This window comes from Triticum aestivum, chromosome 3A (assembly GCF_018294505.1).
Source record: "Triticum aestivum cultivar Chinese Spring chromosome 3A, IWGSC CS RefSeq v2.1, whole genome shotgun sequence".
Lineage (NCBI taxonomy): Eukaryota > Viridiplantae > Streptophyta > Magnoliopsida > Poales > Poaceae > Triticum > Triticum aestivum.
In genome coordinates this window covers 719,370,805-719,393,826 of record NC_057800.1, presented here as the reverse complement: position 1 = coordinate 719,393,826, position 23,022 = coordinate 719,370,805, and positions in this window count along the sequence as shown.

Sequence of the window (23,022 nt, the reverse complement as noted above, 5' to 3'; positions counted from 1 at the left end):
CTGATCTTCCTGCTCCAGCCACCCAAACCAGCGCCTGTGGAACCGCCTGCTCCCGCCTCCCGTGGTCGGCTGTGCTGCCGGGCAGGCCTCACGGCCCCACCATACTCGCATCCCTGACCTGGTTACCCCTCTACTCACCCACACCTCCTGTTATTTTCTGAAGACAACAGCCGAACCAGTCAACCGTCATACTCCCCACCGCGTGGGCAGCCACTGTCGTGTCTTCCCCGGCCCCATGTCGTTCCCTTCCTAGGCCTCGCCGTCATCCACTGCCCTGGTGTTCTCGACGCGTCGTGGTCAGCGTGGCCAACGAACGACATCCATCGGACGTGGACTTTACGTGGAGAGGCTGACAGTTGGGTCTACGGCCGCACACAAGGAAATGCCTCCTTATTACGCGCAAAATAATGATTCCTCCACCTGACATCTGGGACCCACCATAAGGGCCTCTATATTTCACGAAAAAATGTTCCCCCCTGCTGACAGGTCGGACCCACTAGTTATATCTTCACACGCAAGGAAGTGTCTCCTTATTACGCACAAAAAAATGAATACCCCCCTGCTAGCTAGGACCCAGCATAGTGGGAGGCTGACATGTGGGCCTACTAAGTTGACAGGGACGAAGGGCTTTGTCAACTTAGTCAATATGAACAATTCTAGCTCAAGTGACTGTACGATGTCCATCCAACGGCCGTAGTGCTTTTTCAACCTCTGGTCTTCTTGCTCCAGCCGCCCAAAGCAGCGCCGGTTGTGCCGCCTGCTCCTGCCTCCCGTGGCCGGCTGTGCTGCCGCGGAGGCCTCACCACCCCCTACTACTCCCTTCGCTGGCCAGGCCCCACAGTGACGGCAGCCTCTCACCACAGCCGAACCAGTGAACCCTCGTACTTCTCTCCGTGTGGGCATCCACGACCGTGTCTTCCCTGGCTCTGCATCATCCCCTTCCAAGGCCTCGCCGTCGTCCACTGCCTTGGTGCTCTCGGTGCGGCGTGGTAAATGTGGTTAATGACCGACTTCCATCGGAAGAGTACTGTATGTGGAGGGGCTGACAGCTGGGTCCACAGCCGCAGCAAGGAAGTGCCTCCTTATTACGCGCAAAATAATTATTCCTCCACCTAACAGCAGGGACCCACCGGACGGGCCACCGTGTTTCGCGAGAAAACGTTTTCCCCTGACTGCTGGGACCCACCAGCTACATCTTTGCACGCAAGGAAGTGCGTCCATATTACAGGAAAAAATGATTAGCCCCCTAACTGCTGGGACCCATCATCTACATCTTTGCACGCAAGGAAGTGTTGACAGTCGGGACCCACCTGATCGATGCGTACGTAGCATTGTCATTCTGGTCGCGAACATCTACGTACATACTGGTCGATGTAGAGGCGCGCATGTGTCGTAGTAGAGGCGCGCATGTAGCATGTACACGTACGTACATCGGTCAGGATGCAAGAAAGAAAATATGGTCACGTGCGTACATACGGGTGGGGTCTCGAATGCCTACTCGCGCATATGTATGGCCAAGGATCATGTACATGGCTGAGTCGGAACGGATAAGCTGCGCCGTCATCGTGATCATGGGGAGGCAACCGTCTGGGTCGAAACGGAATGCGTCGTCATGTTCATCGGGAGCCAACCGGCTTGGACGGAACAACCGATGGAAACGAGGCCTGGCGTACCGCAGAACGGAGGGAACAACCTTGTGTTCGACCGGCCACGGTTGAAACGGGATCCTATTCATCGGGAGGGGGTCTGACGTACCACAAAATGGAGGAAACGGAGTCCTGTTGATCAGGAGGTGTGTGGCGTACCGCAAAATGGAGGAAACGGACTTGTGTTTGAGTGCTACGGTCGAAACGGGGGTCCTGTTCATCGGGAGGGGTGTGGCGTACCGCAAAACGGGACTCCACGGGATACTGTTCGTCTCCACCACCGACTGCCTCCACGGGGCTACTGTTCATCCACCGTCGACTGCCTCCACGGGCTACTGTTCATCCACCGTCGACCTCCTCCAGCCTCCACCTGCGACTGTTCATCCACGGGCTCCTATTCATCCAGCCTCCACCGTGCGCTCCTCCACCGCGGCTACTGTTCAACCAACCCTCTCCATAGGGTCCGATTCAACCACCCTCCACGGGCTACTATTCATCCAGCCCTCCACCGGCTACTGTTCAACCAGCCCTCCAGGGGGTCGTCCTGTTCATCTAGCTCTCCACCGGGTCCTGTTCATCCACCCCTCCACGGGGTCCTGTTCATCCACCTGCTCGATCAATCGGGGTCCTGTTCATCCAACGGCAACAGCCTCTACTACCACGGGGTCCTGTTCATCCAACCCCCACCAGGAACTGTTCATCCACCCCCCAACAGCGCTCACTGTTCATCAAGGGAAGGAGGCAGTAGTGTTCGATCGGCTTCAGTTAGCAGCAGTAGCAAAGGAATCATTCAGGTTCAGTTAACAGCAAGGGATCGATCGATCGCTCGGGTTCAGTAACGTGTAGCTTGCAGTGCAATCACTCGCATTCAGTTAGAGCCCAACGCCTCACTCGGGTTCAGTTAGAGCGCAACGCCTTGCACACACACGCGTACGTACGAGAAAAACACGCATCGCTCAGCCCCTGACCACCCACCATAACCGAAAACTCCCCGATATTTTCCTAGCCCTCGCTTCTACCACGGTTTTTTCCATCATGGACGGTCCAAAGAATGTCATGCAGCTGCTTCTCCGGCCCACCCAGGACGAAAAGCCCATTTTCTATCATGATTTTTTGTCATAGAAGTAGGACCCCACTACATCTATGATGATACCGGGTTTTGTCACAATTATCATCATAGAAGTGTCATAAGTATGATAGAAAAAAAATTGTTCGGCCCAAAATGTCACGGATGTGTCTTTTTTTGTAGTGATAGGGATAATTTTTCTCCTCTTATGCTTTTGCACTTTGACCGTTTTACCTTCACTTTGAAAATTGCATAATAAATTCACACTAAATCAGCAAAATGCAAATAGCATATCAAAATGTTCAGAAAAACATAACCTATATGTGCATGTCATTTGCATTCGTAGAAAAAATGTTGCAAAGCCACCGTCTTAGTTTGAGCTCATATGATCTCTGCCTTAACAGGAAATCAGAAAATTTGTATGGAAAAGCAAAAAGTTCTACAATTTTTTGGTGGAAAACATTGACCATTTCTTTGAGTTCTTGTCAAGTTTCATCAGGGAATGATATTCGTGGAAGTCGTGGCAAAGAAAATTTGATGCTCCAAAACAAAAGCATTTTGGACTGCTAATTTTGTTTTTTCATCAATGTCACTACGTGATGAAACTTTGCAAGAGCTGAAAACATTTTTCAATGTTTGCCACAAAAAAGTAGAATGTTTTTATTTTTTTGTCTGAATTTACTGTTCATGCCGTGATCATATGAGCTCAAACTGGGATGGGTACTTTTCAACACTTTTGCCATGAATGCAAATGACATGCACATATAGGTGATGTTTTCTGAACATTTTGATATATTATTTGCCATTTTTTGATTTAGTATGAATTTCTTTTGAAGTTTTCAAAGTCATGATCAAATGCTCAAAGGGCAAAAGCATAAGCGCAACAAAATGGCGTGGTCAGAACCGAGGTTTTTTGGAAACTAGGGGCAAAACTGCCGAGTGTGACCCAACTAGGGTCATCAAATTAATTACCCCTAAAACATACTATTGCTTGGGCAGGATGACATACTATTGATGTACATGATTTCATTAAAGCCCTCATGCAACCATTTATCCTCAGTGGCTATAACACTACAAGCCATTTCCACTTATTGTCACTATAGTAGTTTTCTTGCAAGGTTAAACCCAACTAGTGCACACAACTCACTATGCATATTACCCATATAAACTTACTAAGAGAAGAAAAATCAGAGGGAAATATGAATTTATAAACAAAAAATAAGCATTAAATTTTTTGATCATAAAGGAGTAATTCAACACATGACCAACATCATCACCACTAAGAATACGTGAGATGCAATACAATAATGATAGGAAACTCTCGTGCCCACTGTACTGAGAATTAGAGGAGAGATTATATCTTGGATACCGCAATGAGCCCATAGTCCTTCGCGTGAACTACTAAAAGCTCATCTTGGAGGGACAAGGAATCAATGTTGATTAAGAAGGCGATGAATTCACCCTCCAGCAATGTACCAGAACCAGGTTGTAGATGAGATCGCTTCGGGTCTTGATAACCCACAAGTATAGGGGATCGCAACAGTTTTCGATAAGTAAGAGTGTCGAACCCAACGAGGAGCTAAAGGTAGAACAAATATTCCCTCAAGTTCTATCAACCACCGATACAACTCTACGCACACTTGACGTTCGCTTTACCTAGAACAAGTATGAAACTAGAAGTACTTTGTAGGTGTTGTTGGATAGGTTTGCAAGATAATAAAGAGTACGTAAATAAAAAGTAGGGGCTGTTTAGATAAAGAAACAATAAAGTAAATATAGCGAGTGTGGAAAAGTGGTGGTAGGAGTTGCGAAATTGCCCCTAAGCAATTGACTACTTTACTAGACCGATAGCAAGTATTATGTGGGAGAGGCCACTGCTAGCATGTCATCCCTGACTTGGAATTCTATGCACTTATGATTGGAACTATTAGCAAGAATCCGCAACTACTAATGTTCATTAAGTTAAAACACAACCATAGCTTTAAGATATATTGGTCACCCTTCAATCTCGTATGCATCAATTTCTATGCTAGGTTGAAGCTTCTATCACTCTTGCCCTCCAATACATAGTCCTATCAACATACAACTAACCCTAGGGTGTGATCCACGCGCGCAATCATATGATGGGCACCAAAGGACAGCAACATAACCACAAGCAAATTAAATCAATCATAGCAATTCATCAACCACCAATAGGACAATGAAAATCTACTCAAACATCATACGATGGCAACACATCATTGGATAATAATATGAAGCATAAAGCACCATGTTCAAGTAGAGGGTACAGCGGGTTGCGGGAGAGTGGACCGCTGTAGATAGAGGGGGAAGGTGATGGAGATGTCGGTGAAGATGGCGAGGTGTTGGTGTAGATCGCGGTGATGATGATGGCCCCCGGTGGCACTCCGGTGCCACCGGAAGCGAGGGGGAGAGAGCCCCCCTCCTTCTTCTTCTTCCTTGACCTCCTCCCTAGATGGGAGAAGGGGTTCCCCTCTGGTCCATGGCCTCCATGGCACGGGAGGGGCGAGAGCCCCTCCGAGATTGGATATGTCTCTCTCTGTTTCTGCGTTCTCAGATTCTTCCCTTTCAGCGTTTCTTATATTCCCGGAGATCCGTAACTGCAATTGGGCTGAAATTTTGACACGATCTCTATCCAGAAATTAGCTTTCTTACGGCGAAAGAAGGGCACCAACTGCCTTACGGGGTGGTCACGAGGGTCAGGGGCGCGCCTGACACCCTGGGGCGCGCCCCCCTACCTCGTGCCCCCCTCGGACACCGTCTCACGTTGATTTTACTTCCCAAAAATCATAAATATTCCAAAATAATTCTCCGTCTGTTTTTATTCCGTTTGGACTCCGTTTGATATGGATATTCTGCGAAACAAAAAACACGCAACAAAGAGGAACTGGGACTGGGCACTGGATCAATATGTTAGTCCCAAAAATAGTATAAAAAGTTGCCAAAAGTATATGAAAGTTGTAAAATATTGGCATGAAAAAATAAAAAATTATAGATACGACGGAGACATATCGGCATCCCCAAGCTTAATTCCTGCTCGTCCTCGAGTAGGTAAATGATAAAAAAAATTGATGTGGAATGCTACATAGCATAATCTTGATCACATATCTAATCATGGCATGAATATTAAGACACGAGTGATTCAAAGCAATAGTCTATCATTTCACATAAAAACAATAATACTTCAAGCCTACTAATAAAGCAATCATGTCTTTTCAAAATAAGAAGGCCAAAGAAAGTTATCCCTACAAAATCATATAGTCTGGCTATGCTCCATCTTCACCACATAAAATATTCAAATCATGCACAACCCCGATGACAAGCCAAGCAATTGTTTCGTACTTTTGATGTTCTCAAACCTTTTCAACTTTCATGCAATACATGAGCGTGAGCCATGGACATAGCACCATAGGTGAAATAGAATGGTGGTTGTGGAGAAGACAAAAAGGAGAAGATAGTCTCACATCAACTAGGCGTATCAACGGGCTATGGAGATGCCCATCAATAGATATCAATGTGAGTGAGTAGGGATTGCCATGCAACGGATGCACTAGAACTATAAGTGTATGAAAGCTCCAACTGAAACTAAGTGGGTGTGCATCCAACTGCTTGCTCATGAAGACCTTGGGCATTTGAGGAAGCCCATCATCGGAATATACAAGCCAAGTTCTATAATGAAAATTCCCACTAGTATATGAAAGTGATAACTCAAGAGGCTCTCTATATGAAGAACGTGGTGCTACTTTGAAGCACAAGTGTGGAAAAAGGATAGTAGCACTGCCCCTTCTCTCTTTTTCTCTCATTTATTTATTTATTTTTTTGGTGGGCTTCTTTGGCCTCTTTTTTATTTGGGCTTCTTTGCCCTCTTTTATTTTTTTGTAAGGTCCAGAGCCTCATCTCGACTTGTGGGGGAATCATAGTCTCCATCATCCTTTCCTCACTGGGGCAATGCTCTAATAATGATGATCATCGCACTTTTATTTACTTACAACTCAATATTACAACTCAATATCTAGAACAAAGATATGACTCTATATGAATGCCTCCGGCGGTGTACCGGGATGTGCAATGATCTAGCGTAGCAATGACATCAAAAAACGGACAAGCCATGAAAACATCATGCTAGCTATCTTACGATCATGCAACGCAATATGACAATGAATGCTCAAGTCATGTATATGGTGATGATGAAAGTTGCATGGCAATCTATCTCGGAATGGCTATGGAAATGCCATGATAGGTACGTATGGTGGCTGTTTTAAGGAAGGTATATGGTGGGTTTTGTTGGGGAACGTTGCAGAAAACAAAAATTTTCCTACTCGTTTCACCAAGATCATCTAGGAGTTCATCTAGCAACGAGTGATTAGATGCATCTACATACCTTTGTAGATCGCGCACGGAAGCGTTCAAAAGAACGGTGATGATGTAGTCGTACTCGACGTGATCCAAATCACCGATGACCAGCGCCGAACGGACGGCACCTCCGCGTTCAACACACGTACGGAACAGCCACGTCTCCTCCTTCTTGATCCAGCAAGGGAGGGAGGAGAGGTTGTGGGAGATGGCACCAGCAGCAGCACGACGGCGTGGTGTTGATGGAGCTGCAGTACTCCGGCAGAGCTTCGCTAAGCACTATGGAGGTGGAGGAGGTGTTGGGGAGGGAGAAGGAGGCAACCAAAGGCCAAGGCGTTCAGGTATAAAGTCCCTCCTCTCCCCCACTATATATAGGGGTGCCAAGGGGGGGGGGGCGTGGCCGGCCCTAGGAGATCCAATCTCCTAGGGGGTGCGGCGGCCAAGGGGGGTTTCCCTCCCCCCCAAGGCACCTAGGAGGTGCCTTCCCCTCCTAGGACTCTTGCCCCCTTAAACCCTAGGCGCATGGGCCTATGTGGGGCTGGTGCCCTTGGCCCATTAGGCCAAGGCGCACCCCCTTACAGCCCATGTGGCCCCCCGGGACAGGTGGACCCACCCGGTGGACCCCCGGGACCCTTCCGGTGGTCCCGGTACAATACCGATGACCCCGAAACTTGTCCCGATGCCCGAAACAGGACTTCCCATATATAAATCTTTATCTCCGGACCATTCCGGAACTCCTCATGACGTCCGGGATCTCATCCGGGACTCCGAACAACATTCGGGTTACTGCATATACATATCCCTACAACCCTAGCGTAACCGAACCTTAAGTGTGTAGACCCTACGGGTTCGGGAGACAAGCAGACATGACCGAGACGACTCTCCGGTCAATAACCAACAGCGGGATCTGGATACCCATGTTGGCTCCCACATGCTCCACGATGATCTCATCGGATGAACCACGATGTCGAGGATTCAATCAACCCCGTACGCTATTCCCTTTGTCTATCGATATGTTACTTGCCCGAGATTCGATCGTCGGTATCCCAATACCTCGTTCAATCTCGTTACCGGCAAGTCACTTTACTCGTACCGTAATGCATGATCCCGTGACCAGACACTTGGTCACTCTGAGCTCATTATGATGATGCATTACCGAGTGGGCCCAGTGATACCTCTCCGTCATACGGAGTGACAAATCCCAGTCTTGATCCATGTCACCCAACAGACACTTTCGGAGATACCCGTAGTCTACCTTTATAGTCACCCAGTTACGTTGTGACGTTTGGCATACCCAAAGCACTCCTACGGTATCCGGGAGTTACACGATCTCATGGTCTAAGGAAAAGATACTTGACATTGGAAAACTCTAGCAAACGAACTATACGATCTTGTGCTATGTTTAGGATTGGGTCTTGTCCATCACATCATTCTCCTAATGATGTGATCTCGTTATCAATGACATCCAGTGTCCATAGTCAGGAAACCATGACTATCTGTTGATCAACGAGCTAGTCAACTAGAGGCTCACTAGGGACATGTTGATGTCTGTTATTCACACATGTATTACGATTTCCGGATAACACAATTATAGCATGAATAAAGACAATTATCATGAACAAGGAAATATAATAATAATGCTTTTATTATTGCCTCTAGGGCATATTTCCAACAGTCTCCCACTTGCACTAGAGTCAATAATCTAGTTACATTGTGATGAATCGAACACCCATGGAATTCTGGTGTTGATCATGTTTTGCTCTAGGGAGAGGTTTAGTCAACGGATCTGCTACATTCAGGTCCGTATGTACTTTACAAATCTCTATGTCTCCATCTTGAACATTTTCACGAATGGAGTTGAAGCGACGCTTGATGTGCCTTGTCTTCTTGTGAAACCTGGGCTCCTTGGCAAGTGCAATAGCTCCAGTGTTGTCACAGAAGAGCTTGATCGGCCCCGACGCATTGGGTATGACTCCTAGGTCGGTGATGAACTCCTTCACCCATATTGCTTCATGTGCTGCCTCCGAGGCTGCCATGTACTCCGCTTCACATGTAGATCCCGCCACGACGCTTTGCTTGCAACTGCACCAGCTTACTGCCCCACCATTCAAAATATACACGTATCCGGTTTGTGACTTAGAGTCATCCAGATCTGTGTCGAAGCTAGCGTCGACGTAACCCTTTACGACGAGCTCTTCGTCACCTCCATAAACGAGAAACATTTCCTTAGTCCTTTTCAGGTACTTCAGGATATTCTTGACCGCTGTCCAGTGTTCCTTGCCGGGATTACTTTGGTACCTTCCTACCAAACTGACGGCAAGGTTAACATCAGGTCTGGTACACAGCATGGCATACATAATAGAACCTATGGCTGAGGCATAGGGGATGACGCTCATCTCTTCTATATCTTCTGCCGTGGTCGGACATTGAGCTGAGCTCAATTTCACACCTTGTAACACAGGCAAGAACCCTTTCTTGGATTGATCCATATTGAACTTCTTCAATATCTTATCAAGGTATGTGCTTTGTGAAAGACCTATGAGGCGTCTCGATCTATCTCTATAGATTTTGATGCCTAATATATAAGCAGCTTCTCCAAGGTCCTTCATTGAAAAACTTTTATTCAAGTAGGCCTTGATGCTGTCCAAGAGTTCTATATCATTTCCCATCAAAAGTATGTCATCTACATATAATATGAGAAATGCTACAGAGCTCCCACTCACTTTCTTGTAAACGCAGGCTTCTCCATAAGTCTGTGTAAACCCAAACGCTTTGATCATCTCATCAAAGCGAATGTTCCAACTCCGAGATGCTTGCACCAGCCCATAAATCGAGCGTTGGAGCTTGCACACTTTGTCAGCATTCTTAGGATCGACAAAACCTTCCGGCTGCATCATATACAATTCTTCCTTAAGGAAACCATTAAGGAATGCCGTTTTGACGTCCATTTGCCATATTTCGTAATCATAGAATGCGGCAATTGCTAACATGATTCGGACGGACTTCAGCTTCGCTACCGGTGAGAAAGTCTCATCGTAGTCAACCCCTTGAACTTGTCGATAACCCTTAGCGACAAGCCGAGCTTTATAGATGGTCACATTACCATCCGCGTCTGTCTTCCTCTTAAAGATCCATTTATTTTCTATGGCTCGCCGCTCAACGGGCAAGTCAGTCAAAGTCCATACTTTGTTTTCATACATGGATCCTATCTCGGATTTCATGGCTTCCAGCCATTTGTCGGAATCCGGGCCCGCCATCGCTTCTTCATAGTTCGAAGGTTCACCGTTGTCTAACAGCATGATTTCCAAGACAGGGTTGCCGTACCACTCTGGTGCGGAACGTGTCCTTGTGGACCTTCGAATTTCAGTAGGAGCTTGATCAGAAGTATCTTGATCATTATCATTAACTTCCTCTCTAGTCGGTGCTGGCACCTCAGGAACATTTTCTTGAGTTGCGCCATTTTCCGGTTCAAGAGGCAATACTTCATCAAGCTCTACTTTCCTCCCACTTACTTCTTTCGAGAGAAACTCTTTCTCCAGAAAGGACCCATTCTTGGCAACAAAGATCTTGCCTTCGGATCTGAGGTAGAAGGTGTACCCAATAGTTTCTTTTGGGTATCCTATGAAGACGCATTTTTCCGATTTGGGTTCGAGCTTTTCAGGTTGAAGTTTCTTGACATAAGCATCGCATCCCCAAACTTTTAGAAACGACAGCTTAGGTTTCTTCCCAAACCATAATTCATACGGTGTCGTCTCAACGGATTTCGACGGAGCCCTATTTAAAGTGAATGCGGCAGTCTCTAAAGCATAGCCCCAAAAAGAAAGCGGTAAATCGGTAAGAGACATCATAGATCGCACCATATCTAACAGAGTGCGATTACGACGTTCGGACACACCATTACGCTGAGGTGTTCCAGGCGGCGTGAGTTGTGAAACTATTCCACATTTTCTTAAGTGTGCCCCAAACTCGTGACTCAAGTATTCTCCTCCACGATCTGATCGTAGAAACTTGATTTTCCTGTCACGTTGATTTTCAACCTCACTCTGAAATTCCTTGAACTTTTCAAAGGTTTCAGACTTGTGTTTCATTAAGTAGATATACCCATACCTACTTAAATCATCAGTGAGGGTGAGAACATAACGATAGCCACCGCGAGCCTCAACACTCATTGGACCGCACACATCAGTATGTATGATTTCCAATAAGTCGGTTGCTCGCTCCATTGTTCCTGAGAACGGAGTCTTGGTCATTTTACCCATAAGGCATGGTTCGCACGTGTCAAATGATTCATAATCAAGAGACTCTAAAAGTCCATCAGCATGGAGCTTCTTCATGCGTTTGACACCTATGTGACCAAGGCGGCAGTGCCACAAGTATGTGGGACTATCATTATCAACCTTACTTCTTTTGGTACTCACATTATGAACATGTGTAGCATCACGTTCGAGATTCATAAAGAATAAACCATTCACCATAGGAGCATGACCATAAAACATATCTCTCATAAAAATGGAACAACCATTATTCTCAGATTTAAAAGAGTAGCCATCTCGAATTAAACGAGATCCCGATACAATGTTCATGCTCAAAGCTGGCACTAAATAACAATTATTAAGGTTTAAAACTAATCCCGAAGGGAGATGCAGAGGTAGCGTGCCGACGGCGATCACATTGACCTTGGAACCATTCCCGACGCGCATCGTCACCTCGTCCTTTGCCAGTTTCCGCTTATTCTGCAGCCCCTGCTTTGAGTTACAAATGTGAGCAACTGCACCGGTATCAAATACCCAGGAGCCACTACGGGCACTAGTAAGGTACACATCAATTACATGTATATCACATATACCTTTGGTTTTGCCGGCCTTCTTATCCGCTAAGTACTTAGGGCAGTTCCGCTTCCAGTGACCGCTTCCCTTGCAATAAAAGCACTCAGTCTCGGGCTTGGGTCCATTCTTTGGCTTCTTCCCGGCAGCTTGCTTGCCGGGCGCGGCAACCTCCTTGCCGTCCTTCTTGAAGCTCTTTTTACCCTTGCCTTTCTTGAACTTAGTGGTTTTATTGATCATCAACACTTGATGTTCCTTCCTGACTTCTACCTCCGCTGATTTCAGCATAGCAAATACTTCAGGAATGGTCTTTTCCATCCCCTGCATATTGAAGTTCATCACAAAGCTCTTGTAGCTTGGTGGAAGCGACTGGAGGATTCTGTCAATGACCGCATCATCCGGGAGATTAACTCCCAGCTGAGTCAAGCGGTTATGCAACCCAGACATAGTGAGTATGTGCTCACTGACAGAACTGTTTTCCTCCATCTTACAGCTGAAGAATTTGTCGGAGACTTCATATCTCTCGACCCGGGCATGAGCTTGGAAAACCATTTTCAGCTCTTCGAACATCTCATATGCTCCATGTCTCTCAAAACGCTTTTGGAGCCCCGGCTCTAGGCTGTAAAGCATGCCGCACTGAACGAGGGAGTAGTCATCGAAACGTGCCTGCCAAGCGTTCATAACGTCTTGTTCCGCAGGGAGAACGGGTGCGTCACCAAGCGGTGCTTGTAGGACATAATCTTTCTTGGCAGCTATGAGGATGATCCTCAGGTTCCGGACCCAGTCCGTATAGTTGCTGCCATCGTCTTTCAGCTTAGTTTTCTCTAGGAACGCGTTGAAGTTGAGGACTACGTTGGCCATTTGATCTACAAGACATATTGCAAAGATTTTAGACTAAGTTCATGATAATTAAGTTCAACTAATCAAATTATTAGTGAACTCCCACTTAGATTAGACATCCCTCTAGTCATCTAAGTATTACATGATCCGAGTTAAACTAGACCGTGTCCGATCATCACGTGAGACGGACTAGTCAACATCGGTGAACATCTTCATGTTGATCGTATCTTCTATACGACTCATGCTCGACCTTTCGGTCTTCTGTGTTCCGAGGCCATGTCTGTACATGCTAGGCTCGTCAAGTCAACCTAAGTGTTTGCATGTGTAAATCTGTCTTACACCCGTTGTATGTGAACGTCTGAATAAAACACCCGATCATCACGTGGTGTTTTGAAACAGCGAACTGTCGCAACGGTGCACAGTTAGGGGGAACACTTCTTGAATTTATTGTGAGGGATCATCTTATTTACTACCGTCGTTCTAAGTAAACAAGATGCAAAACATGATAAACATCACATGCAATCAAATAATAAACGTGACATGATATGGCCAATATCACATAGCTCCTTTGATCTCCATCTTGGGGCTCCATGATCATCTTGTCACCGGCTTGACACCATGATCTCCATCATCATGATCTCCATCATCGTGTCTCCATGAAGTTGCTCGCCAACTATTACTTCTGCTACTATGGCTAACGCGTTTAGCAATAAAGTAAAGTAATTTACATGGCGTTTCTCGATGACACGCAGGTCATTAAAAGAATAAAGACAACTCCTATGGCTCCTGCCGGTTGTCAAACTCATCGACATGCAAGTCATGAATCCTATTACAATAGCATGAACATCTCATACATCACATATAGATCATTCATCATTCATCACAACTTTGGCCATATCATATCACAAACCACTTGCTGCAAAAACAAGTTAGACGTCCTCTAATTGTTGTTGCAAGTTTTACGTGGCTGAATTAGGGTTCTAGCAAGAACGTTTTCTTACCTACGTTAAAGCCACAACGTGATTTGTCAACTTCTATTTACCCTTCATAAGGACCCTGTTCATCGATTCCGCTCCAACTAAAGTAGGAGAGACAGACACCCGCCAGCCACCTTATGCAACTAGTGCATGTTAGTCGGTGGAACCGGTCTCACGTAAGCGTACGTGTAAGGTTGGTCCGGGCCGCTTCATCCCACAATACCGCTGAAGCAAGAAAGGACTAGTAACGGCAAGAAAGTTGACAAATCTACGCCCACAACAAATTGTGTTCTTCTCGCGCAAGAAGAACTACGCATAGACCTAGCTCATGATGCCACTGTTGGGGAACGTTGCAGAAAACAAAAATTTTCCTACTCGTTTCACCAAGATCATCTAGGAGTTCATCTAGCAACGAGTGATTAGATGCATCTACATACCTTTGTAGATTGCGCACGGAAGCGTTCAAAAGAACGGTGATGATGTAGTCGTACTCGACGTGATCCAAATCACCGATGACCAGCGCCGAACGGACGGCACCTCCGCGTTCAACACACGTACGGAACAGCCACGTATCCTCCTTCTTGATCCAGCAAGGGAGGGAGGAGAGGTTGTGGGAGATGGCACCAGCAGCAGCACGACGGCGTGGTGTTGATGGAGCTGCAGTACTCCGGCAGAGCTTCGCTAAGCACTATGGAGGTGGAGGAGGTGTTGGGGAGGGAGAAGGAGGCAACCAAAGGCCAAGGCGTTCAGGTATGAAGTCCCTCCTCTCCCCCACTATATATAGGGGTGCCAAGGGGGGGTGGCCGGCCCTAGCAGATCCAATCTCCTAGGGGGTGCGGCGGCCAAGGGGGGTTTCCCTCCCCCCCAAGGCACCTAGGAGGTGCCTTCCCCTCCTAGGACTCTTGCCCCCTTAAACCCTAGGCGCATGGGCCTATGTGGGGCTGGTGCCCTTGGCCCATTAGGCCAAGGCGCACCCCCTTACAGGCCATGTGGCCCCCCGGGACAGGTGGACCCACCCGGTGGACCCCCGGGACCCTTCCGGTGGTCCCGGTACAATACCGATGACCCCGAAACTTGTCCCGATGCCCGAAACAAGACTTCCCATATATAAATCTTTATCTCCGGACCATTCCGGAACTCCTCGTGACGTCCGGGATCTCATCCGGGACTCCGAACAACATTCGGGTTACTGCATATACATATCCCTACAACCCTAGCGTAACTGAACCTTAAGTGTGTAGACCCTACGGGTTCGGGAGACAAGCAGACATGACCGAGACGACTCTCCGGTCAATAACCAACAGCGGGATCTGGATACCCATGTTGGCTCCCACATGCTCCACGATGATCTCATCGGATGAACCACGATGTCGAGGATTCAATCAACCCCGTACGCTATTCCCTTTGTCTATCGATATGTTACTTGCCCGAGATTCGATCGTCGGTATCCCAATACCTCGTTCAATCTCGTTACCGGCAAGTCACTTTACTCGTACCGTAATGCATGATCCCGTGACCAGACACTTGGTCACTCTGAGCTCATTGTGATGATGCATTACCGAGTGGGCCCAGTGATACCTCTCCGTCATACGGAGTGACAAATCCCAGTCTTGATCCATGTCACCCAACAAACACTTTCGGAGATACCCGTAGTCTACCTTTATAGTCACCCAGTTACGTTGTGACGTTTGGCATACCCAAAGCACTCCTACGGTATCCGGGAGTTACACGATCTCATGGTCTAAGGAAAAGATACTTGACATTGGAAAACTCTAGCAAACGAACTATACGATCTTGTGCTATGTTTAGGATTGGGTCTTGTCCATCACATCATTCTCCTAATGATGTGATCTCGTTATCAATGACATCCAGTGTCCATAGTCAGGAAACCATGACTATCTGTTGATCAACGAGCTAGTCAACTAGAGGCTCACTAGGGACATGTTGATGTCTGTTATTCACACATGTATTACGATTTCCGGATAACACAATTATAGCATGAATAAAGACAATTATCATGAACAAGGAAATATAATAATAATGCTTTTATTATTGCCTCTAGGGCATATTTCCAACAGGTTTATGGTACCGGCAAAAGTTGCGCAGTACTAGAGAGGCTAGCAGTGGTGGAAGGGTGATAGTGTGTATAACCCATGGACTCAACATTAGTCATAAAGAACTCACATACTTATTGCAAAAATTTATTATTCATCGAAACAAAGTACTACGCGCATGCTCCTAGCACTACTGGAAAACGGGTTACTAATGGCGCACCTATTTTGGTTACTAATGGCGCACATTAGGTGCGCCATTACTAGCATGCCATTAGTAAGTTTTAGTAATGGCGCACATTTGGTGCGCCATTACTATCCCAGACAGTAATGGCGCACCTAATAGTGCGCCATTACTAACCCTTAGGTGCCCACTAGTAATAAAGCCAAGTGCGCCACTAGTAACCTTAGAGGTGCGCCACTAGCTAAAAAGCTAGGTGCACCACCAATAAATGCTGAAATGCGCCACTAATAGTATATTTGGAAAACAAAAAAATACAAATTTACAAAAAACAACCTATAAGAAAAAATAATTTAAAAACAAAAAATGAAATAGAACCATAATTTTTATTATAGCAAGAATATTACCATGTCTTTACAAGTATCCAATAAAAAGAAAATTGCACAGAAATAAAACAAAATCCTATAACTAATCTTCTACTCCCTCCGTCCAAGAATACCTCTCGCAAGGGGAGGAAATTTTGAACTGAAGTGCATTTTACATTACAACCCGTCATATTTAAAATCAAAATCAATCGAGTCCACGTCCGATCGGTAGCAGCGCCTCGTCCTGGCATCGAGGAGAGCCAGAACTCATCTCTTCGGTAGATCGTCACCACCCTCCCGGCAGCCTCCGACATCACGTACCCACCCTCCCGGCGTTAATCAACTGCTTTGAGGTAGCAGATTCCTCCTCTGTGTCTGCTCCTGCAATTAATACTTTGAATGCAATTAACAATTTGAATGTTAACATGGGGCAAAGACAAGATGGATCAGTATATAACAATGGAGTACATGCACAATTAGATGTTCAAGCTGTTTAATGTCACTCCCATCATCACAATTTCATCTCAGGAAATGGAGTAGAATAGATTTAATTGGATGTTTGAATGATATGGTTACTTACAAGTGTCAGGGCTATTACGGTCAGTTAAGTAATTGCACCAGATTAAAGAGGAGCCAAAGAATTTACAAGTGGTCTAGTGCATATGCAAGTGCAAGTTACTCAGTTAAAATTCAGTACTCCATTGCCCAAAATAATTCAGTTAAAATTTTGTTAAAAGATCACTGAATTAACCAAGTACTCCAGGTCAGGTCCAGATACTCAATGCATAATTTCTAAACCTATCATCAATGGAAGGTCACCAATTCTAATTGAGCAGTAGCTAATTGAGCAAACACACTGAGCTTATGCATAACACATTAGCTGCAGCGGTGATTATTTCACAGGGATAAACCTCCAGATATAACCACTATACCACACTATATAAATTGTGAATCAAGGAACTGCCGCAATTGACATGAGAAGATCAACAATATATGCTCACCTCCAGGAACAAAGTCAGCTCCATATATATCCTAGCTCCAGGGTAAATATGCCACAATATCACACCTTGTGAAAAGAGCATCTTATTAAACAGTCGGTCACAAACATTCTAATTTCTTAACATAATTACAGTAAGTTACTTACTTGCGGTATACACAGGGGATAATTATCATATTAATTACCTTGTTTGAGGTAAATTAATTGCTAAAGTTAACATAAAAATGTAAATTAGATGAACTATAAACTGTTCAAGGAAACAGAAAGTGCAAACCAAATAACAAACAAAAATAGCAAGATTAGCCTCTTGTTTACCATTAAGTTTGGACTTTGGACAAAACGTGTTTTGATTGATCATACAGTAGATTTACGGGGCATCTCGCTGAAGGACGGGTCCTTGGCGATCTGCTCCGCCATCTCCTTGATGCTCGGGTCCTGCGCCCACGCCACAACAAAATCCACGATTCAAGTTAATTTTCACACAAATTCCCATGAAATCAAAACAAATTCATAGGAAATTCGAGCTTGTATAAATAAATCTTCCCAAGAACTCAACTTTGACAATGGAGAGAACAGAGCAGAGTATTTCTAGTTTTGCAGAAACTATAAAATGCTTCAGTAGAGCTTGGTTACATTGAGCAAGTTCGAATATGTTAAAATGGACGCGAATATCTTTAGTGAAACCCAACCAAATTAACAACCGATTCAAACCTGTAGTATATGTAAAATCCTCCAAGAACTCGCGTTTGGAAATGAACAGAACAAAACAGAGTATGAAACTGTAAACGCTTCATTCAGAGAATTCAGTATAAGCTCTTGGTTACATTCAGCAAGTTCATCATGGTGGAGAAGTCGAAGGGGATGGCCGGAGCAGCCGCCCTGCGCGCGGGCTGCCGCCTCTGCTCCTCCGCCGCAAGTTACAGTCATACACATTAAACTGATATTAAGTTATATTACCTCTCAATGAGTGTAACTGTGACCTACTGAACCCCATTTAGATCAGTAATGCATTTTATTTCTATCGTCTACCTACCACAGTTGGATATTAACCAATCATAACAATATCTATATGACATGGCTAAACAAATTGACGATCACAAAAAATGCTCGAGAAACTCTGAGCGTACTCATTGACAGGGAGCAAAGTATTACATCATATACCTGTATATCCTGGAGACATTAGCACAGCGCCACCCAAAGTCTTGTATAACAGTCTCAAGTTCAGAATTGCTCATATACCCACGAATCATTTCTTCCCTAAATTTGTTGGAAAAACCATTGCGGGGCATGTTTCAACAAATATTCCCTCGCAAGAAGAACATGAATAGAAAGTGAAAGCTTTGATTACGAAGCATACGTGATCTCAAGCTTATCCTGAAGAAGAGTACGCGAAAACGACCCTTGTTTTTCATCGATGATACCTGGTTAACAATAGCGGATTATTACTTGGGTGAACACCATATGATAGAAATTGCATGTGAAGTTTATGAAGAATGAATAGACGACCAAATCGATGCTGATTTTTTTCCTATTCTTATTTTTTCAAGGAGCTGAATTAATCTATGGCAGGAAAGTGGCAGATCGATATGCGGCCATGACTGATAAAGCGAGTTTGGGGAAACAGAGAAGATATTCATTTGGTAACATTAATTGCGGGAGCTGAATTAACATGTGGACATCAAGTGGCAAATGGATGCATAGTCTTGACTGATAGAGCAAGTTTGGTGACAGACAGAGAGAAGATATGTGCCATTTCAGGAATCTAGGTTTGCGAATTAGTGTAGGAGTCACTCCAAATCATGCATCCGGAGAGCTCTTGCTCTTCATCACTGCCACTGCCAGTGCACTGACAGTCTGTCTTAACACCAGTCCCAGTCCGTGAATAACAGCGGCATAATCCACGAATTCAAGCCAACTAACGGATCCGCGTCCTATCGAGCTAGCCACATGTACGATATCGGTCGCCGGTCCAGCAAGCGTGGCGTGCGTCGCTGCGCTCAAGGCCCCGGGAAACGGAATCCAGAGGACAGACACGGAGGGTGTGAGAGCGGAGAGAACCTGAGGGAGATGGGTCGAGGCCGCCTCTCACGGCGGCCGGGATGGGGAGCGAGGCGAAGGCGCGGAGGAGGAGGAGGAGGAGCGGGGGTGGAGCAGGGCGAGGCCGCCGTTGCTGCGGGAGATGGCGGCTGGATCCACACCGATACGGGGCGGGGGAGGCCACCATGGCTGGTGGTGGAGGGGGTGGCACTTGTGAAGCTCGTGGGGCGGATCTGGCCAGTTCCCGGCGAGTGGAGATGGTGGCGGCTCCACCACTCCCAGATCCAGCGCCGACGCTGCCTTCCGATCCGTCACCGCCGAGCTCGGGCTCCTTGGCTGCGACTGCCGCGAGGAGGCGCGAAGGGGACCAAAGAGAGAGGAGGGCAAGGGCCATCGCGCAGTAAGAGGAGGGAGCACTGGGAGGCGGCATGGATCGGGGCCGGGGCGAGGCTGAGAGACGTGTGTGTGTGTGTGTGTGCATGGGGTGAGGAAGAAGAGGACAGGGTTCCGTGCGAGAGAGAGAGGAGAGAGATGGTGGGCGGTCAGGCTGCGGCACTTACCTACAAAACCACAATGGTGCACCGCAGGGAAACGTGCGCCATTAGTATCAAAAATAGCAATGGCGCATCAGGGAAAAGTGTGCCATTACTATGCTCAGAAGTGGGTCAAAGCTTGGTCAAACATAGTAATGGCGCACTTTTTACTAGGTGCGCCATTACTATTTTAGATACTAATGGCGCACTATGTATAGGTGCGCCATTACTATATAGTAGTGGCGCACCGCATGTATAATGCGCCATTAGTGTCTATATCATCTATAGCCTATTTTCTAGTAGTGTAGGGGGATAGATTGGTAGGAAAAGACCATCGCTCATCCCCGACCGCCACTCATAAGGAAGACAATCAATAAATAAATCATGCTCCGACTTCATCACATAATGGTTCACCATACGTGCATGCTATGGGAATCACAAACTTCAACACAAATATTTCTACAATCCACAACTACTCACTAGCATGTCTCTAATATCACCATCTTTATATCGCAAAACTATTGAAAGGAATCGGACATATCATATTCAGTGATCTACAAGTTTTATGCAGGATTTTATGGCTAACCATGTGAATGACCAATTCCTGTCATCTCTCTAAATAGATATAAGTGAAGCAAGAGAGTTTAATTCTTTCTACAAAAGATATGCCCATGCTCTAACAATTATAAGTGAAGCAAAAGAGCATTCTACAAATGGCGGTTGTCTATGTAAAGAGAAACAGGCAATCCAGACTTCAAATGATATAAGTGAAGCACATGAAGCATTCTATAAAGCCATACTCAAAAGATATAAGTGAATTGCAATGAGCATTCTATAAATCAACCTAGGACTATCTCATACCAGCATGGTGCATAAAAAGAAAAATAAAAACCTAAATGCAAAAGACGCTCCAAGACTTGCACATATCGCATGAACGAAACGAATCCGAAAACATACCGATACTTGTTGAAGAAAGAGGGGATGCCTCCCCAGCATCCCCAAGCTTAGATGCTTAAGTATCCTTGAATATTTACTTGGGGTGCCTCGGGAATCCCCAAGCTTGAGCTCTTGACTCTCTTCCTTCTTCTCACATCGAGACCTTCTCGATCATCGAACACTTCATCCACACAAAACTTCAACAGAAAACTCGGTAAGATCCGTTAGTATAATAAAGAAAATCACCACTATAAGTACTGTTGCAAACCAATTCATATTTTGTTTTTGCATTGTGTCTACTGTAGTATAACTTTTTCATGGCTTAATCCACTGATATAAATTGATAGTTTCATCAAAACAAGCAAACTATGCATCAAAAACAGAATCTGTCTAAAACAGAACAATCTGTAGCAATCTGAACATTAACCATACTTCTGATATTTGAAAAATTCTACCAAAATTAGTAAAAATAAAAACTTTGTATAGGAAGACAGTGCAAAAAGAATCAGAACTATTTGACGTTCCAGCTAAAAATTTCAAATCGCGCACTACAGCCAAAGTTTCTGTCCTGCACCGTACAAACCATCAAGCAAATGTAAACATCCTAAAGGCAAACCTTGGCACATTATTTTTATAATACAATGGAATTGTACAAGGGCATAATTATTTTTGTTGAAAAGTTTCTGTAATCAAGATTCACAAAGTTTCCGTGAGCATGAACAAAGTCCAAGGCTAGCTCCCACTTCAACAATGCTTGTCTCTCTCACTTTCACTTTCCTTTTTGAAAAGGTTTTGGGTTCCCCTCTTTATTTTTGTTATTTTTAAACTATATGAAAGCACTCAAAAGAAATAAACGACTCTCTAAAACTTCCGGGTTGTCTCCCTGGCAGCGCTTTCTTTAAAGCTATTAAGCTAGGCATAAAGTGCTCAAGTAATGGATCCACCCGGATCCCAAGGTATATCAAAGCCAATTTGAATCAACAATGATTTGTAATTTAGTAGTGAGCACAAAGCAACATATATCATGTAATGACGAAGTCTAACCCTCTTCCTATGCATCGGCATGTCATAAAAGAACAATTCAGGCACACCTAGTAAAGGCCAATGCATAGTATAAATAGTTTCTTGCAATTTTATCTTATTGGAAACATAGAGAGGTGGAGATATAGTTCCTCTGTCATAATAATTGCAAGTAGGAGTAGCAAGCACATGCATATTATATTTATCAAAATCATCATGTGCAACGGTAAAGGGCAACCCATCAATACAATCCTTAATAAGTGCAAACTTCTCCGATATAGTGTAGTCGGGAGAATCCAAAAAGATGATAGGACTATCATGCGTGGGTGCAATAGCAACAATTTCATGTTTAACATAAGGAACTATAGCAATTTCATCTCCATAAGCATAATTCATATTGGCATCTTGGTCACAAGCATAGCAAGCATCATCAAAAATGGATATTTAAAAAGAATCATAGGGATCATAACAGTCATCATAGCAATCATCCTTCGGTAAGCACGAAGGGGAATTAAACAATGTATGAGTTGAAGAGTTACTCTCATTAGAAGGTGGGCACGGGTGATCAATCCGCTCTTCCTCGTTTTGTTCTTCGCTCTCCTCATCATCTTTTTCATCCAATGAGCTCACAGTTTCATTAATTTCTTCTTCCATAGACTCCTGCAAAATATTAGTCTCTTCTTGGACAGCGGAGAAGTACTCAATATATGGTTCAACATAGGCATTAGAAGCATAATTATCATAGAAATATTTAAGTATGGAAAAATTTTCAGATTTGTAAAGAGTAGCATCATAGTTTTCAATCAAAGAAGCAATTTCATAAGCACCCTTAAAAGCAACAAATTCTTCAGTTTCTTGAACATCATAGTAATTGTAAACACCCTTAGCATAGTAAGATACGATTCCATTATCACTAAACTCGCATTGATAGGGAAGGTGTTTCTTAGGGTTTTCAGAACAACAAGTAAAATCATATATTTCACATAAATTCCAAGCATAGCATTGCAAACGTTGAATTTGACCCCATAATAGTTTCCCTTTTTCAGATATACGGTGTCGCACATAACAAGCATGCTCATCTAAGGATTTTCCCTCAACTAAGCTAGTTGGGGTTTCAGCACGAGCACATAGGGATCGAAGATGATCCAAGTAATAAGCTTCAGCAGTGTGATAAATTTT